Here is a 20,236-nt window from a genome sequence, read left to right as displayed (position 1 = left end):
CATACCCTCTTGCCAAGAAAAGCAATTTAGAGAGAACTGACATGTGAATATCCTACAGAGCGTGTCATATTGCACCAGATGCGTTCTTAGGGGTGGAGGAGTCATACAGGATCCTGCCTCCCTGACGCCCTCCTCCACTTAGCTGCTGCTCTCAATGGCATCAGAGGCAGTGTTACAGGACCACAAGTCCCAGCCCCCAGAATATCCTCCCCGTGGAAACACACTAGGAGAGCTGAGGGTGGTGTAGTGGGGGCCAGTTTTCTTAAATTTGCACCCTGTGCACCTCTATGGTTGCCCCGAGCCTTAGGCTCCTTCCCCTCCATTCCTCTGACAAAGTGCTCTGAGCCGGACGTGAATTCAGATCTGCTTTGTGCAAGCAGAACCTCATAACACGCGCGTTCTGAGCTGGGAAGGAAATGAATGCTTCCACCAAATTAGGCCAAGTAATACCCGTTTTCTCTTGGGGGGAAATTATTTAAATAGCATCAAAATCAATTTCCGTGCCATTAAATATTCTGGTCTGTGTTTTAATTGAGACGATTACATATTCCCCCAAAAAGAGAAGAGCTATTTGAAGAATCGTGTCTTTTCTCTCTCCCTCTCCCTGGAACTGACAAGGGTAGCACCTCGGAGAGCGGCAGACCGCCGGTTAGCCTGTTTCTGTCCCTATTCATCTTCTTTGGCACTAACCTGGTTTATTATTTTCCTTTAAGAAATAAAAATGGAGCTCTGAGAGACACCCAGGGCTCTGGGAACTCTGAGTTCTTCAAATAGAATAAAACAGGTCATTCTCTCTTTTCCTCCTTAAGGGATTGAGTTTATGGTATTCTAAGTGGTGGATGTCCCAGTAGCTGGCAGGTATGTTTGGTCAAAGGGGACAGAGGGATGAAGGTCGTTCCCAACCTCCGCGGCTCCCAGGCCCTCCCCCTATTCAGTAAACATTTCAGGTGCATCTTCTATGTTGCAGGCATTCAGTCAGGCTCCCTGAAGGAGCTCCCTGTCTGGTGGGGGAGATGTGCTTGAAAACAGATCATTACAATGCAACATACTAAGGGCAAGCATAGAAAGCAGAGCCCTGGTAAGTGTTCCCGTATCTCCCATCCTGGTGGCAGTTAATTTTCTGTGTCATTCTTTGTTTCACATCTGTCTTTCCTCCTAGACGTTCAGCTCCAGGAGGTCAGAGACCAAATCAGTCCTGTTTCCACTGTGTCCCCAATGCCGAGAAAGGCAGGCATAGAGCAGGGACTCAGTTAAATTAAATGAATAAAGGAAGGCAAGCAGGCAGGCAAGATGCTGCAGGAGAACAGGGCAAGGAGCACCTATCTCTTTCAGAGAGATATGAAGAAGGCTCTACAGAGAGATGATATCAGAGCCAAGACATTTAAGATGAGTAGAGGTTTACCAGATGGCCAAGGTATTTCCAACAGAGGGAGTAATGTGTAAGAAGTCATAACAGTATACAGATCTTTCTTAACTTACAATGGGGTTATATCCCAGTATACCCATTGTACGTTGAAAATATCATAAGTTTAAATTCATTTAATACCCCAACCTACCAATCATAGTATAGTCCACCTCAAACACACTCAGAACACTTACATTAGCCTGGAGTTGGGCAAAATCATCTAACACAAATCCTATTTTATAATAAAGTGTTGAATATCTCGTGTAAGTTATGGAGTATTGTACTAAAAGTGAAAATAAGATGGTTGCATGGGGACTAACTGGTGGTAAGTGTATTGGCTGTTCATCCTCGTGGTCACAGTGGCTTGCTGCCACTGCCCAGCATCATGAGAGAGGATTGGACCACGTATCACTAGCCTGGGAAAAGATCCAAATTCAACATTCAAAGTATGGTTTCTACTGAATGTGTGTTGCTTTTGCGCCATTGTAAAGTAGAAAAATCATAAGTTGAACCATTGTAAAATGGGGACCATCGTAATGAAATCAAGAGCTAACACTTATTGAGGGTCTGCTATATTCTAAGTTCTTTACATACATCTGCTCATTTAACTCTCGCAACTACCCTATGAGGTGGTGCTCTTATACCCATTTCATAGGTAAAGAGACTGAGGTGGTGGAGGTCAACTGTGTTAGCTCACACTGCTAGGAGATGTCAAGAATATGAATCAGTGATTCATCGACTCCAGGCTTGGTTGTAATCAGTGTGTTCTACTTCCTGCCCTTCCAAAACATGGGTTTTGGAAAATGTCAAGGAGTTGGAAATGGCTGTAGGGTGAGTGCTCGGAAGATAGGACATGAAGCTGGCCAGGAAGCCAAGAACCTTTCCGTGAAGAGCCTTTTGTACTTGTCTGTAGATCAGTATTTCCCAGACTGGGATTCTGTGGGAGCCTATTTTACACGACAAAAATAGTGAGATGTGGATAAGGGAGAGAGTAGGAGAGGGATTCATATGCAAATTATTTGGGAAACATGGTTTAAATCAAGCTGGACACATTTTCTATTTGTCGCTGGATTTGCCAGAGCCTTTACCAGGAGTGTGGGCATTGTCCAAGAGGAGGAGAAAGCATCTCCAAATGTACTTTTGTGGCACACCTCTCAATATCCCCTAGAATTTGGGGATGGTCAACATAGATGAAAGAGCTCTGTGGCGGGGGGGGGGGGGCGGGGGCTGTGGTTAAAGGCAGGGGATGGTGTCGTCAGGTCAAAGGAGGATCACCAAGACTGCAGGGGAGGTGCCTGGAGAGAATACGGGGCAGGCATTAGATTCAGAGGCTCTGCTGAATTCGAGACCCTCTCAGGATGTGAGTGAAGGCCAGCAGGGATGCTGGCCTGCATCTGGTCCACTGGCATCAAAGAGAGGCTTTTACTCACAGTGGGTCCAGTGGGGAAGAAACTGCATTCACACACATGGCATTATCCAAACAAAGCCATGTTGCCTCTGTATAGAACAATGGGCTGGCTTTTCAGGGTAATTTAATGGCTGTGGCATATCACCCGGGCCATCAATTAAATTCCAATCCAATTTCCTTCCAAAACATTCTCTGCCTTGGGAGTTCTTTTTTTAACATGGAGCAAATCTGGCTGATGAGGTGGGAAGAAGGATCAGCCAAAATGCACAATCACTTTGCCTTTCACAAAGCCAGACTCTCAGATCTTGTCTCGCTGTCCAAAAGAGGTCACCGAGCATTAACAGAAAATTAGATCACAGGACAAGTTTAAAGCAGTAGGAAGAGTCTCGTTTAGCCCAATATCTCCACCCCTGTCCTACCTAAGAGGAAATGGAGGCTCAGTGGGGAGGGGTGGCATGGCCAAGGTCATGCAACGATTAAACAAGTTTCCTAACCAGGTCTCCCAGAATTTACTTTTTCATTACAGTCCAGGCTCCCTTCAGCAACTAGAGGGATCCAGAGCCTAAACTCTCCAGAAGCATCTCAGTGAACTTAGAATAAAATCTGGGTGGGATGAAGTAGGGTACCTAGGTCCGGGTTCTCCACCTCAGCACTGCTGACATTTAGGCTGGATGGTTCTTGGGGCGGGGGGGCGGTGGGGGGAGGGAGGAGGGGGGTCCTGTGCACCATCGGATGTTGAGCAGCATCCCTGGCCCCTACCCGCTACATGCCAGAGGCAGCCCCCACCCCAGTCATGACCATCAAAGATGTCTCCAGACATTACTCATTGTCCCCTTGGGGGGTACAGTCACCCCTGGCTGAGAATCACTGGCCTAGGGCAAATTCCAGAGAGCAAGATATGTTGGAAGGAAAGTAAAGGAATCAACGCTGGGGGCTTTGTGTACTGGAAGTGAGGCCCTTTACATCTCTGAGCCTGTTTCCTCCTCTGTAAAATGGGAAGGATGATTTCTTTCCACAAGGTTGTTCTAGGGCCAAATAGGACAATGCATGTGACGTTGCCGTGTACATGAGAAAGTGCTGTAAAAAGATTACAGGATTAACTGTAACACAGTTCAATGCAGCTTTACTGGTGTGGTGACATGGTTGTGGGGATATGATGAGATGTAAGTTTCTCCATGCCGGGAATTCCCAAAGGCAATGGTTCTTTTTTTTTTTTTTTTCAAATTGGAGTATAGTTGATTTACAATGTTGTGTTAGTTTCTGCTGTATAGCAAAGTGAATCAGCTATATGTATACATATATCCACTCTTTTTTAGATTCTTTTCCCATATAGGTCATTACAGAGTATTGAGTCGAGTTCCCTGTGCTATACAGCAGGTCCTTATTAGTTATCTATTTTATATATAGTAATGTATATATGTCAATCCCAATCTCCCAATTTATCCCCCCAACTTACTGCTGGTAACCATAAGTTTGTTTTCTACATCTGTGACTCTATTTCTGTTTTGTAGATAAGTTCATTTGTACCATTTTTAAGATTCCACATATAAGCAATATCATATGATATTTGTCCTTTCTCGGTCTGACTTACTTTACTCAGTATGACAGTCTCTAGGTCCATCCATGTTGCTGCAAATGGTATTATTTCATTACTTTTTATGGCTGAGTAGTATTCCATTGTAAATATGTCCAAACAAACAAATATGTCTTAAACATCAATGAGCAGGTAGCTGATCTGGGGGCTTAGTAAAACTGCAGACTCCTTTTGGTCCCACCCCCCAAAAAAATTCTAATTTACTGGATCTGAGATGAACCTAGGAATCTGCATTTTTAAAAATCAGCCCAGGAGAGTCTAGTGCAAGTGGTCTTTGCAGAAACACCAGGCTCAGGGAAAGCAATGCCCAGGGCTGTCTGGCAGAGGACTGAGAACTTTAATGAAGGCATACAAGTGTGGAGAAGTGTGTCCAACACTCTCCCAAGGTCAGCATTGGAACCCCAGCCTCCTGCTTTGGAGATCTGAGCATTCATTGCATTTTCTGTATCCCTTTGGAAATCCAAGTTTAACCTCCATCTCCAACCTGCCAGCCCCCGCCACTGACTTCATTTTTCATTTGCTACTTATACAGCGTGACTGCCTCCCAAACCTATTTTGATACTAACATCACCAAGTCTCTGATCAAAAATTATAGCAAAACATTGTCTTGTCATGAGGGTAATAAAGCGTGTTATCCTGCTTGTCACAGAAGCTGCCTTACAGATGCTGTTTGCTCTCCGCCGAGGCCCCGCATTAATCTCCCTTCCACTCAGTTATAAGGAATAGAGAACGTGGGAAGATCAATATTGTATTAGCTCATCCACCAGTGTCATTCCAGTGGTGGCCAGTGAGCTGTCAGTCCTGTGTTAAAAGCCTGGTGCACAAAGGGAGAGGGCCAGGAAGAGAGGGGTTAGAGGCCGTCCAAGGAAGAGGAGGATGCTATCAGGAAGAAGAACCCCAGGTGTCAGAGAGCCAAGAACACAAGAAGTCCTTAAGAACACTTACCCTGGAGTTGGACAAACCCAGGGACAGTGCTAAGCCTGCGTTCAGAAGCTTCGGGATAAGAATTTCATTTTTCTGAACCTCAGTTTCCTTAACTATGAAATGGAGAAAACACGGGACCTGACACAGAAGGATTAAATGAGATAATGCATGATGGCGTGTTGAGCCCAGTTCATGGCACCTAGTAAAGGCTCCATTATTATTACTGAGATGTTGTCATTGTCATTGCTGTCACCTTCGTTACTTCCTGGGTAACACTGGATAAGTCACTTTCCCTCCCTGGGCTTAGTTTCCCCAACTGAAAAATAAGGATTCCTCTGCACCTCTAAAAAACCAACACAATAGTAGCAAAAGCAAGAGGCTTAAGTTGTAAAAGCAGATGCAGAAGAAATTTTGGAAACAGAGACGTTGGTGCTGATGGTTGTGATGTGTGTGTGAGCTTCTGTGTGTCAGGGAGTGAAGAATTCCTGGTGGAAGAAACAACACCAGCAAAGACATGGTGGCAAAAAAAAAAAAAAAAAAGTAAGATGCAAGTGTGCCAAACAGAAGCTGTGGATGCCTCCGGTGCCCTGAAGAAGGAAGATGTGGATTCAGACCTCTTGGGGATTTAAATTCCAGACCATTGCAGAACTGCCCAGTTTCGTATTTGTACCCCTCCTTCATCTCTTCTTCATTCAAGAGGAAGTCAAGTTGGTACCTAGAGGATGCATTGCCTCCAGCTTAACACCTGGTTGCCTAAGGCTGGCTCTCAGGGAGAAGCCCTCCCTGGTGTCTCCTGGAGGCCTGCAGCTCCTCCCACACCTGGACCCCTGCCCCCCACCTTCCTGCCCCTCTACGTGGGCAGTCGTCTTGAAACCTCATTACACGCAAGCCCCAGCCCCCTGGATTCATTTTATGCTTAGTTAAAGAGGGAGCTGCAAGAAGCAATCCCCATTCAAGGATATAATGAGATGCCCACTAATGGTCCAGACACCAAAATGAGGAGGAACCACGGCCAGCCGACCCTTGGAAAATGGAAATTGGTATTGGAATAATGTCCAGTTGGCCTCTTTGGATGTGCTCTTGGGTCGGGTTTTGATCCAAACCACTCATTTGGTGCTTAGCATGTGCGTTTGTTCTCAAGTCCTTGAAGGATTAAAAACAACAAAACATCAATAAAAATAGTCATTATTGTTAGTATTTCTGTAAACAACATTAGGTTTCTGTTGGTCTGCTAGTTACTGCATCGTAGGAAAATAGCTGGATAATTTTTTCATCAACATTGAAAGATTTGAACTAAATCTTTGGCAGTATCTACAAGGCAAACATGCCATACTGTGCAACCAACACTCTGTTAGGAATATACCCAGCAGTAATGGGTATACATGTGCACCAAAACACAAGTAATACAATGTTCAGTGTTGTACTATTCATAGTAGCCAAGAGCTGGAAGCAACGCAAATGTCCATTGGCAGTAGAATGGCTGATGTATGGTATAGTCACATAATGGAATACTACATAGCAATAAAAAAGGAATGAACTACCACTACATGCAGCAACGTGGATGAATCTCACAAACATGATATAACGAGTGAAAGAAGTTGGATACAAAAGAAAGCATGTTGCATAATTACCCAATGACTTCATAAATAGCCAAAACTAATCTTCCACAGTAGAAGAAGGCAAAATTGGCATTACCTCGTGGGGGCTGTGGCCAGAAGATACAGTATGTGCCGGCAGTGTTTTGCTTCCTGATCTGGTTGCTAGCTCTGCAGGTGTATCCAGCTTGAGAAAGTTCATTGAGTAGACTTTTCTATGCATAGGTTACACTTCAAGTAAAGTTGATGAAAAAGTAGGTTTGGGACCAAGAGACTCAAAATATGGTCTACATGACCATCCTCACTTTGGGGGTTGGGCACAAGAGATTCGAGCTCTCACCCAATGCTCTTATCATTTGGCGAGGCTCCATCTGGTTATCTTATGCCAAGTGGAAAATCCAGACTATCCAGGCAGAAGTCAAGGACAAACATCAGGGCACCCTTTGCTCCTGGTCCCATAGCCTCAGACAGATGTGGGTGCCTTGGAGGGAAAAGCAGGGGTTCTGGAGTTAGCTCCCCTCCCTTTCATTTCCGCCCCCTCTGAGAAGAGAGACTGCTTCCAACATGTTGTATGCCTCCTTCCACATCTTTGAGCACAGTGCCTGGCACCCAGCGGGTTCTTTGGGAGTTTGTTGAATGACTGAATGAGGGTATGGATGAATGAACAAATTGCTACTGTGAAAATTAACTAAGATAATATACCTAGAATGCTTTAAACAGGACCTGAAATAGAAGGGAGCTAGAAGTTAAGGAGATCATAGGTCAAACAGACCTGGTTTTGAATCCCTGCTCTACCACCCTCACCCAGAATGTTCTTGGGTGAGTGAATTTCCTTCTCTGAGCCTCAGTTTTACCATCGGCAAAATGGGGAGACTAACAGTCCCTTTACTGAGAGAAGTTCTGAGGATTAAATGATACAGTGCACGTAAAACACTTAGAACGTCAAAAGTGGTGGCTGTTACTGTCATTATGTAAAAATTAGGAGAGGTGCGGTGAATGAAGCTGTGGTTACTATTCATGAAAGAGAAAGATGGCATTTTTCCTCCTTCATCTCTCTGCGTCCATCTCTCTTTTCCTGTGTCACAAGCCCCACGTGTGTTGAGCCAACCTTGGAAGACTTGGCTGCTGAGTGAATAAAAGACATCCTTCCCCCACCACAGGGAGATGGCCCGGCGCCAGTGTGTGCAGGCACAGGGCCCATGAAGGGGGCCAGGTGGGCGCCAGGGCACTGAGGCTCTCTGTGTAGTCTCTGCCAGGCTCAGGGACTGACAATGGCCACTCTGAGGACCATCAAATCCACCCCCTCTGGCACTTCCCCCAAGCCCCACACCCACCACCTGCCCAGCAGGCGGGCCTGGGAGTGAAGGGAGGCTCTGTGCACCGCCTCGGCTGTGGGCCCATGCACACCCGAGGCGTTGTTCTTGTTGGCTGCAAGAGCTCATTAGGCTCTGGGCAGAGGCTGGCTGGACTCCAAGAGGCAGACATCAAGGCTCAGGAGTCAGAGAATGGAGGATCCAGGGGCTTGGCATTGGATGGTGCCAACCCACTCCCCAGATGGCACTGAGCTCATCTGCCTGGTGAGAACCTTAATCTGTGTGAGGCTGAGGGTGGAGATGATGTGCATCCCTGTATCCCCCTCACCACACAGTGTGTGCTCAGTACATGACGATGGGTTGGGATGGGAAGGAATGGGATGGGTGGACTGAATTGGAGTTGGATAGAATGGGATGGGTGAGATGGGATGAGATGGAATGGGATAGGATGAGTGGGATTGGATGGGGTGGGATGGACTGAAATGAAGTAGGATGAAATGGGATGGGGTGGGATGTGTGGGATGGAATGGGATGGGTGAGATGGGAGGGGAATGGAATGGGATAGGATGGGATAGAATAGAATGGAATGGAATGACTTCTCCTATTTCTCCCACGTCCCTGTTGAAATTGACCTAGAAGTTAGCAGGTATGGACCTGGCATGGACAAAGTCACCTGAAAGAAAGCAGGGGAGAAATGGGGGATAAGTAGAAACTCTTTCTTCCTCCAAGCCACAGAATTCTCAGCCATGGCCCCAAAAGATAAACTGTCCCTTAAAATCACCTATCTCTAAGACATCAGATCTGGAAGGGATATGAGAGCCCATCGTTCCAAGTGCTTTACAAATTATGTTCAGATCTCAACCCCACCAGCTAATTGTGTTGCTTTCAGCAAGTAAACCAAACCTCTTTGAGTCTCAGTTTTCTTATCTGTAAAATAGGGGAGTAGGTAATGGTGCTGGAATGTGGTCTCTTTGTACTGGCGCTGAATCAACTCTTGGAGACAGAGTTTGGGGTGAAATAGAAAAGAATCACTTTATTGCTTTGCCAGGCAGATGAAGACATAGCAGGCTCATGCCCTCAAAACCCGGTGTCCCAACCTGGGGGAATTTGGTGGAGTTTTATAGCAATGGTTCAAGGGTGAGGTTGCTGATAAAAATCATGGTATGTACAGGGCCTTTATTCCTTTAATCTGGCCTCAGGTGGCCTCCTGATGAGCCTCTGTGGTTCTTGATGTTATGAAGAATGCTTCATCAAGTAGTTAACATCTTCCATTTGTTGGGAGTTTTAGTTCTGCAGAAGAAGTCAAAGATATTGTTATGTGTATCCCTTGAGGGCGAACCAGGACCCTGCCCCAAGGCTGCACTGTTGTTTCTTGGTTGCTCCTGCCTTGTCTCTGTAATCCCTCCCTTCCCTGATTAGCAACTGTTTGAACCTGCCCTTTGGAACTCAGGGGAGGTCATGGAGGCTGAAGACTATTTCCTATAAACAAGAAACGGGGGACACAGAAAGGCTTCTGTGCCCAGGAGCCCCACAGAGTCCTGCTCAGTTTCAGTAATAATATTACCTGCCTCCCAGGGGTGTGGAGAAGAGTAAATGAAATGATCCAGGTAGAAGCAGGAACTAAAGGACCTGGAATGTGGTAGGCATGTAACACCTTTAGCTTCCATCACCACTGTCATCATCATCATCAAAGGTGGCTGGGATAAGGAAAAAGTTTAGGGGGAAGCTCTCAGACTGCCACCCCCACTCCTGATTCAATCCATGAGGTCCCATTTTTGGCTGATTATGGGGGTTCAGTGGTCCCCAAGACAACCCTCAGGTTCAATAATTTGCTAGAAAGTCTCATGGGACTCAGAAAAGCCATCATATCCAGAGTTCTGGTTAATTACAGTGAAAGGATATAGACTAAAATCAGCAAAGGAAAAAGGCACATAGGGTAGAGTCCAGGAGAGCCCAGGCACAAGCTCCCAGGTGTCCTCTCCCAGTGGAGTGCTTACTTCCAGGAATACCACTGTACAACACCCAGAGTGTTGTCAACCACCAAAGTTCACCTGAGTCCTGGTATCCAGGGATTTTTTTTGGGGGTGGGGGGTGGGGGGAGGATGGGTATTGATCAGATAGGTGTGACTGACCACCCATGTGGCTGATCATAGTCTCCAGCCCCTCTAGAGGTCAAACTGGTACCAACCCCAAGACCCCCACTGTAAATCACATTGGTGGCATAGAGTACATGGTGGGGCCCAATGCCCCAGCTAAACAGAGATGCTCTTATCAAGTAGGATATTCCAAGGGCTTAAAGGTTATGTCCCAGGAAGGAGGGGCAAGGGTCAAACCTTCCTTTGGAATGTGCAGGGTATGGACAACCCAGACCTGCTGAGTTAACTCTTTACTGCCATTCCTCTTAAGGTTTTATTTGAAGAAATAATTCCATTAAACAGAGGATAAAATTGAGGCCCAGAGATGAGAGTGGGCTTACCAAAAGCCACAGGGTGAGTTAACAAGGCACCTTGACCTTCCTAATCCAGAGCTTTTTCCTTTGCACCACAGGCCTCAGTTATCCCACCTGTGAAATGGGAATGCTAGGTCAGCCCCGCCCCCCCCCCACCTCTTTAGGTTTTGCCTCTGTAAAAGCAGCTCTACCACTTTTCTCTGCAGTCCAGGCCTTAAGAAGAGCAACCAGTGTTTTACAACCCATGGGGGACAGTGTCCTCCTCTGTCTCTGGGGACCTCTTAGCTGGAGCAGATCCTGTGCTAATTTGTTGGTAGCAGGTAGCACTTGACAGTCACTCCGGAAGCAGCCAGTCCAGGATCAGGGGTCAGCTGGAGGAGAGACCCAGAACAAATATAGCTATGGGTTTGAGGGTCAGACAGCCCTAGAACAAATCCTAGCTCTTTGCCACTTCCCCACATTTCCTCATCATTAAAATGAAAATAACAATAGCTACATTTCAGGAAAAGGGGGGAAAAGCATTTCAATGTCACAGGTAAAGCCATGAAAGTGTTTTGTTTGTCCCCAGCAAATAAAACCATGGTTGTCCATATTCTGTCTGAAGACAGACCTGCCCTCAGCTCTTTAATGAAACAAATTAAGCCTTATAGTTATAAAATTAATCCTATACATTACTGCCCGCCTCATCGCCCCAGTTTTGTTTCTTTAAGGCTGACCAGGCAAAGATGACTGTCATAACTTTACAGAGCAAGAAACTGAGGCTTTGAGAAATGGAATTTGCTCAAGGTAGATAGCAAATTGGTGGTAAAACAAGTGTTCAAACCCAGGTCTCCTGATTCCCTGAATCTTCTCCACTCTGAGCATGTCTTAGAAGCATCCCAGGATGGCTATCTATTCTTTGTTCTTGTCTGTGAACCTGAGCAAACAGGTGAAGGGAAATTGTGAGCTTACTCATGATGTCTTTTAAACTTGCTCACGGACCATCTGGATTCATCCCTGAGTATTATATGTGTCTACGTGAGTATATAGGTAATTGAATCTAGATAGATTTCCCACCATGGGTTTCCTCACGGAGCTGTCTTGTGTGTCTGTCTCCCAACCCTCTCTCAGTGACTCACTGAGTTTCATGTACACAAATAAATCACAGTGTGTTCCTCTCCCCCTTGCTACCTGCAAGAAATCACAAAGTCTCAGCACCATGAGATGTGAATGGAGTTGGGGCTGGGGGGCGGCGGGGGGGGGGGGGGGAGGGAGAAGAGCGTTTAAATGCTAATCAGTTGGCACTGATGTCAGCCACAGTTAATCAGATTGTTAAAGACACAAAGGCAGGATCGCACCCTTGTGCCCGCAGCTATCTGGGCTCATTCACGGGGAAGATGGATGCACTGCCCGGCCGTCGCTCTGATGAGACGTAACTGGACATAAAAGAACGTTCAACGCTTGCTGAACCCAACATGAATTACAAAGGAGGCCCATCCGTGGGGGAGAAGCCAGCTCACCGAGGACAATTATCGGATAATTACTCTTGTAGCCGCAACACTGAAAGAGTCTTTTCTTGCCTGTACAAGCCTGTCTTTTTAACACCTGCTCCGAGTCCCCTGCAGCCCCCTGGGTTTCTGTAGCAGACTCTGGGGGCTTGGGGTGTCCCTGGGTTTCTGCAGCAGACTCGGGGTGGGTGGGGTCAGGGTGTCTGCTCACAGCAGTTGGTGTGCTTTTGGGGATGATATGTACATCATACCAAAATCTCCCCTCCATCCGTCTGGCTGTGGCATATTGGGCAGTGCAGGGAAATGAAGAGACCAACAAACACATCCCCAAGTTGGGTTTGTATTTGCCCTCCCACTGCTAAAGCAAACTGTGTGATGGATGGGAACAGGTTGCCTTCCTGCTCTCTGTACTGTGATGAAATTATGTTTTGTAATTAGAATGAGTAGGTATGTACGTTCATCTCAAACAACTCTCCACCCTCAAAACCTTAAACCAAAGCATTGTTGTTTACTAAGAATTTCCCTTTATATTAGCCAGTAGCGTTAACCATCCACGGGTCTATAATCCTTCGCTTAAAGAGGTGGACTTGACCTAAGACCCCAAGTCTTGTTCTCAACAGTGCTGCAGGCATAACCGTGATTCATTAAATAGGTGTTGATGAGGGGCCTCCTCTGTGTCAGGCTCACGGTCATGGAGTAGGTTCTAGGGTGACCGTGATGAATAGGGCAGACGTGAATGCTGTCCTGGGGAAACTTACTCCTAGGAAGGAAGAACGAGAAAGGTGCCAGACAGGAAAGATAGTGTGATTTATGTTGTGGCTTATCTTTTTGGTAGGAGTTAAGATAAGGTGAGAAAATCCAGGAGTATCTTTTTGGTAGTGTTAGGAGTTAAGGGAATGACAGAAAATCCAGAAGGGACCACTGGCCACTGGATGGAGGTGGTATAGAAATATCCCTCTGGCTGCTGTGGGTGGAATCGGCTGGAATTATGAAGTAAAGTCTAGAAGAGAAGCAGGGTTTTCATAACCATGTTGTGGGAATAATAGGATAGCTAAAAATATCTTTTTAAGGGACAGCTTGCTCTCTTTGCTTCTTTCATGGTAGCACTTGGGTTTTTTGGTGCCTTGTAAAAATGAAAAGCTGAGTTCATCTAGCTTCTCACTAGACTGTGTGGAATGGAACCCTGGTGCCTTGACTGCCTGTGGGGTCTGGCCTGCCCTGGACCTTTCCCATGCTCTGTCTGTGACTACTCAGTGCTCCCGGAAGTAATCCCCTTAGATGATAATTTTCAGAGTGGCGAATGTCTGAGCATGGTGGAGAGGATGGGTAGATGATCTGGGCCATATTGAGATGATCCCTCCCATATTGAGGGATCTTCCTGCCTCTCCTCTGCTGGGGGTCCTGGGCCTTTCCTGTGCCCCGACAACAGAGGCACTGAATCAAAGAAGGTCAGTCAGTGATTCCAGCCTTCCCCCTTTTTCCTGGCATTCATTTCACTGTTCAATTAACTCATTTCCACGTTCAGGGAAGACATAGAATAGAAATCTGTCCATTTCAGTCCTGAAGAGAAAACTGGTTGAAAAGGAAGAGAGTTACTAAAAAGCCAGTGGGTCAACGAGGAAATCAAAAAGGAAAATTAAAAATGCCTTGAGACAAATGACAATGAAAACACAACCATACAAAATCTATGGGATGCAGCAAAAGCAGTTATTAGAGGGAAGTTCATAGTCATCAGGCCTTCCTTGAAAAACAAGAAAAATCTCAAAAATGAGCAACCTAACCTGCCACCTAAAAAGAACTAGAAAAAGAATGAACAAAACCTAAAGTCAGCAGAAGGAAGGAAATAATAAAGATCAGAGAGGAAATAAATAAAATAGAGATTAAGAAAAGCAAGTTATAACAATGGATCTATGAGAGGCTCAGAACTGGACCAGAGTAACTTTTACCATGATGAGGGCAGGGCACTTGGCCTTCTGTTAGCAATGTCTACACCCAGCTCCCTACCACCCAGGCATGGCCACATTCAGAATTCTAGAATTTCTAGATTTGAAGGGAACTTCATTATCTCCCAAGCACTTGCTAAATGCCCCAAAGGTCTACCTATATGGAGATTTCCATCTGTCTTGCCAGAAGTAGGACTCACGGGCCACTTGATATAACTGCAAAATTAATACTCCCTTGAAAATCATGAAGTGCTAGGTGAAGTTCAGGTAACATGTGTTTAACCTAAATATAAAAAGCAAGCCAGTGAGGCCCATGTGAAGTTTCCCCTGAGACTCTGGACTCTAATTAGTCAGTGCAGGGGATGAGGATGGTCATCACTCCCCTCAGCGGTCCTCTCCTCTGATTTTAACCAAGTGGAAAAAACAGACACAAGGAGCCAGATGGGACCAGCTTGATTACTGGGGAAGCTGAGCTGCAGACCATAGATGGACACCTATACTCTGTCCTCCCCAAGTGACTTTGATTCGGGGTACCCAGGCTCAAGGAAAGAAGTCTGGAAAGAGAGGGGGGAAAGGGGGAGCCACACTGCTGGCTTTTGTGTCCAGTGACTTTGCCCTGGAAATGGGATGCCATGACTATCAGTGATAACCTCAATACCTCCCTCCCTAATACCACCAATCAGATGGTCCCCCCTCTCCCAGGAAGTGTGAGAGAAGGATGGAGAAGTGGACCACTCCCTGCTGGAGTGATGCCCATTTTCCCACCCCCTGTGGAAAAGTGAGAGCATCTGAAACCCTGAGGAAGATTAGGTTTTGTTCTCTGTCCTCCTCTGAAACTGGGGTGGCAAACCTCAGGGAGTTAACTGCTGTTACTAATTAGTATTGCTATAAAAACAGCACACATGGCAAATTAATCAAACTATTAAAAAAATGGTGACCAGTAAAAGTGGTTCCCTCTCCCACTGCAAGCCTCAGTCCTACTCTGCTAAGGCAATTCCCATTACTTTACTCAAATGTATTCCTTTTACTCCCATGAGAGCTCTTATACCCACTACTCTACCTTGATTTTTTCCACCTCACACTGGATTGTGTTGGCATATAGCTCTGCCGTTCTTTATGCTATTTTAAAATTAGTTACATAGTCATTGAATAGGTTGTTTCATTGATACAGACACACAGCTATCTACGTATATATACATATACACACACATAGATACATATGTATTTATTTATGAAAAGGCATATAGTGAAAATTCTCCTTCCCACCCTTACTCGCCATCCTCCTGTTTCCAATGCTCATCTCCCCTATAACCATTGTGATTAGTTTCTTGTGTCTCCTTTCAAAGTTTCTTTATGCACATATAAGCAAATGCCAACATATCTAGCTTTATTTTCTCTCCCCATTTTTACACAAAAAGCAACAAATTCTGCATACTGTTCTGTACTTTGCTTTTTAACCTAACAGAAACCTTGGGCATCTCTCCTCTTTGGTCCGGAGACAGCTTTGCCATCCCTTTCTCGCAGCTGCATGCATTCTGTCTGGATGTTCCGTAATTGATTTAACCTTATGGATGGGTACTTGGTTCGCCTCCAAGTTGTTTGCTACTACAGACAGTGCTGCATTGCCTAACCTTGTATGTGCGTCATTTTGCACGTGGGCAGACATCTCTCTGCAGGATAAATTCACAGAAGGGACTTGTTGAGTCAAAGGGGAGATGTAATTCTGAACGTTCCTGCCAGGTTACTCACCATGTAATTCACCAGTGACTTCATCTCATCCCTTTGAACCCTGCGTGTATTCCATCCTGTGCTTCTACTGGTACAGTCATTTAACTAGCTCCCTATAGATGGGCAGGTAAGTTGTCTCCAGATTTTTGCTAATGGAACAGTACTTTGTACTGTGAACATTTTGTACCATCCCTGTGGGTGTCATGACCATAACTGTCCTTCTGTTTGGGGACCTGACCAAGCAGCCCATCTACCTGGAAATCTCCTGCTGTTTAGATGGAGCTTCTTTTGCTCTCAAGCCATCGAATCCACACTCTCTCCCTAGCCCTCCTGTGCCGCCGATCCCTGGCCTGATCTGTGACATAAAGTCTGGCCATGTGGGGTGGGCTTCCAAAGCACCCTAGAAAGGTGGGCTTCCTGGGTGCTCTGGAGTAAAAGTGTGGTGAGGCAGGTGAAAGGTCAGGACCAACCTTGGGCACAGTTTCAGCAGCAACCAGAGAAAGCAAGGGAGCACCTTTGAATCACCTGGTGGGGGTTGCATTCTAGATGCCCACTGTGCCTGGATCCAGCTGCCCCCAATGCCAACGTAGATGCTCGAGTTAAAAGTCACCGGACGTTAAGCACAGACAGAGCTGGAGAGCAGTAGCGCTTGTGTGGAGTAGGTAGCAGGGTAAGTAAACAGGTTCAGGTTATTCCGAAGGTGCTTTTTCAGCATCAGTCAGCGTGTTAAATGTGTAAATCTTGTAGCCGAGCAATGCAACTTCTGGGCCATGCTCCTGAAGAATTACCTGGACATGTTCACCAAAGATATGTCTTTTTTTTTTTTTTTTTTGCTGTGTTGGGTCTTCATTGCTGTGCAGACTTTCCTCTAGTTGTGGTGAGCGGGGGCTATTCTTCGTTGCAATGCATGGGCTTCTCATTGCCGTGGCTTCTCTTGTTGTGGAGCACAGGCTCTAGGCAGGCAGGCAGGCTTCAGTAGTTGTGGCACATGGGCTCAATAGTTGTGGTTTGCGGGCTCTAGAGTGCAGGCTCAGTAGTTGTGGTGCACGGGCTTAGTTGCTCCGCGGCATGTGGGATCTTCCCGGCCCAGAGCGCAAACCCGTGTCCCCTGCATTGTCAGGCAGATTCTTAGCCACTGTGCCACCTGGGAGGCCTGAGATGTGTCTTTATTGCAGTGTTATTTGGGAAGACAGGGTGGAAAATGACAACAGGCTGAATATTAATTGATTAAGATCCTGGTTCACTAATGTACATGTTTATATTTTAATGTAGCCATTAAAAAAGAATGAAGTGGCCACATACATGCTGACAAAAAGATACCCATGATGGATTTGAAGTGAAAAAATGGTGGTGGGGCACTAGTGGAATGGAATACTATACAGCAGTGAACATGAATTGATCAAAACTACACTTATCAATGTGGATGAATCTCACAAAGTGTTGAACGAAAGGAAAGAAAAGGAAAGGAAGGAGCAGGTTGCAGGAGGGCTCATATAGACAGTTTCAAAACAGGCTGCACAAAATACTGTTCAGAGATACTGACGTGTAATAAATGCACACAATAACTAATAATAATAGTAAAATAGACATAAGGCACATAATAAATGAGAACGCTGAAGGCCAAATTCAGGACAGAAGTTACTCCCAGGCGGTGGAGAAGAGGAAGGAGAGGATGGTAGGGAAGAATAAACAGGGATTGACTGTACTTATTTGCGTTCTATTTCTTAAGCTAAAAGTGTACACACATGAGTTTTGTTGCCTTAGTCTTTAATTCTTTCTGAATGACTGAGATATTTCAAAACGCACTTCTTAGTAAGTGCCAGAGCAATATATGCAATGTCATAACTCTGTGAGTATTCAGATCGACAGACAGTGACAACAGTGCTTTATGAGGGCTGACGGCTGCTCTGCGAGCTGTGCTATACACTCACGGTTTCATCTTACTAACAACTCTAAGAGATAAGACTGGTATGATCCTACCTTACAGGTGAGAACAGGGAGAGAAGGGACTGTCCAGGGTCTCATGGGCAGTTAGTGGTAGGCTGTGTCTGGAACCCAAGCAATTCTGACTCCAACCCCTCACTCCTATGTGCTGTCATGCCTTTTAAGGTAAAAAATACTTTATTATTTTTATATCAATACATTTTATTTGGAGAGCAAACAAGATCCTTTTAACAGGGGATCCCTTTGGAAGGCAGGACTGTTGATGGACCAGGGGCGGGATAAGGCCGATACTTTTGATTTTATACCTTTCATGTATTCTTGCACTTTTCAAATAAACTATTTTATGTGGCAAAGAGGAAAGGACACAGGAAACAAGGTCAGAAAGTATCTAATCCTACTCCAATTTGCTCTAATGATCTTGGACAGGTCACTTCCTCTTTCTGAGCCTTGATTTTTATTTTCATCTATATATAAAATGGGAAAAACAAAATGCTAAACTCCAAGAATTGTTTTGAGGTTGGAATGAGGTCACAGCTGGGAACGCACTTTGCAGGGTGTCAGTTATCATGTGAATGTCAGTATCCTTCACGCGGACGTAGGTAGAGGGCTCCAACTAAGGCACTAGATGAAACCCCATGGCCCTCCGAGCCCACACCCCCACCTCTGCCCTTTCTGTCCCAGAGAGTCTTCTCAAAGTCCGGGTGGGAACAGCAGTGTGAATCTACCCCAGGGTCCTCGTTCCTGCAGGGCTGAGTGAGCAGGGGAGCTGGGTTCTCTCTGGCTGGAAGGAATGGGTCATATTCATCAGCTCTGGCTATTTGCTCTCCCAGGTGGACCTCTGGATGCCACCACCTGTTGCCTGTGTCTGGCACATAGTAGGTGCTTGCTGAATGAATGAGTGGGAGAAAGAAACACAGCCCTTACCGTTTCAATGACCTTATTTATAAAATGGGGATTAGGCTAAGACCTTCTCTGCCCTAAAATTCAATGATATAAGCAAAACAAAGCAAATCGACTCTGGGAACGAGAGGGAAGGTCTGTTCAGTTCTGGGGGCAGTACCAGTGGTCATCAACTAGAGGGTCTTTCCCCACCTACCCACCCAAGGGACATTTGACAATGTCTGGAATCATTTTTGATCATCACAATGGCCCCGGGGCGGTGGAGGGGGTGGGGAGGTTGCTTCTGGCCTCTAGTGAGTAGAGGTCAGAGATGTTGTCCAACATCCTACAATGCACAGGATGGCCCCTTGCCCCCCAGCAAAGAATCATCCAGCCCAGATGCAGAAGGCATGGAATGAACTGACATTCTTCAGGGCAGTCCACAAATTCCTGGGTTTGTTTCTGGGTTTGTTTGATGTGGTTTCTCAAGCCTCAGATAGCCTTGTGTTCTTATGGCTGCCAACATGCTGTGTGACCCTGGGCAGCCCATTTTCCCTCTCTGGACCTCAAGTCCTTCCTCTGGGCACTTTCTAATTGGGAACTCTGGGAAACTTTCCATCTACAAGAGGTGACATTTAGTTTTTGGTTTTGTCCCTGTGGGGGCCAAGCAAACCCACCAGCGTGGGCTGAGCAAGTCCTTATTGTGGAAGGTGAAGGTACAGGAAGCACCACTGAATCAGATGTGAACGTTGTTGATGAGAACAGTGGCTAGCCTTTTTGTAAGGCCGTTCAGCAAAAAAACATCCATTGACCCAGCTGCCATTCCTACCTCCTAAAAGTAGTCACTGTGAACAGTCCAGTGACAGAAGAGGTATCATCACCCCCGCCCAGAGACTGCATCCCAGAGGGTGCCGTGACTCAGTGAGTGAAGTGCGTCTGTGATGACAAATGTGTGTCCGCTCTCCCTCCTCCTCTCCACAAGGCAGCATTTACACCCTGCTCTTTTCATACTTTTTTTTTTTCACTTAAGAAAGTTTTTAATACTTCTTACGCACATTTTGGAAGATGTGAAAAGGTAGAAGGAAGAAAACACGTCCCTGAGAGTCCCACCACCCAGAGGCAGCCAGGATCACACTTGGGGGCCATTCCTCCAAGTCAACAAAATGGCTCTGCGCATCGCGATCTGTTAGAGTTGGTTGTGTCTAGTCGTTTGCAGCCGCACCGTAGATTTTTACATCTTGCTCTCTTCACGGAACATTATAGCAGAAGCATCGTCTAGCTTCTGTGTCCTCCCCTTCTCGTTCTGTCCCTTTGGGCCTGCATGATGGTGTGCTATTGCTAGGAATCCAGGCTGTTCCTGGCCATCCTGCTGCTGCCGGGCATTTAAGATACAAATCTTTAGCTTCAGAGCTTCAGAACTTGTGCTTTTCAACTTTAATGGGATGCTTCCCAGTCTAACCTCCCATCTCCCCATTAATGTTAGAAGAGAGAGAGAGAGATGTGTTTCCCCCCAACAAATACTCACTTGCCTTCAGTGTTGTTCCATCCTGTCTTGACAGAAAAACAG

The 20,236-nt window shown here is 46.0% G+C and overlaps 1 protein-coding gene across 1 annotated transcript in view; it reads left to right on the top strand.

The window, feature by feature from the left end:
* Positions 1–20,236, top strand: part of SEZ6L (seizure related 6 homolog like) — a 129,826-nt gene that overhangs the window by 32,481 nt on the left and 77,109 nt on the right. The window lies entirely within an intron of this gene.

Source organism: Hippopotamus amphibius, chromosome 8 (genome assembly GCF_030028045.1).
Source record: "Hippopotamus amphibius kiboko isolate mHipAmp2 chromosome 8, mHipAmp2.hap2, whole genome shotgun sequence".
In the NCBI taxonomy this organism is placed as follows: domain Eukaryota; kingdom Metazoa; phylum Chordata; class Mammalia; order Artiodactyla; family Hippopotamidae; genus Hippopotamus; species Hippopotamus amphibius.
The sequence above is the reverse complement of the archived record's forward strand: the minus strand, read 5'-3'. Positions and strand labels throughout refer to the sequence as shown.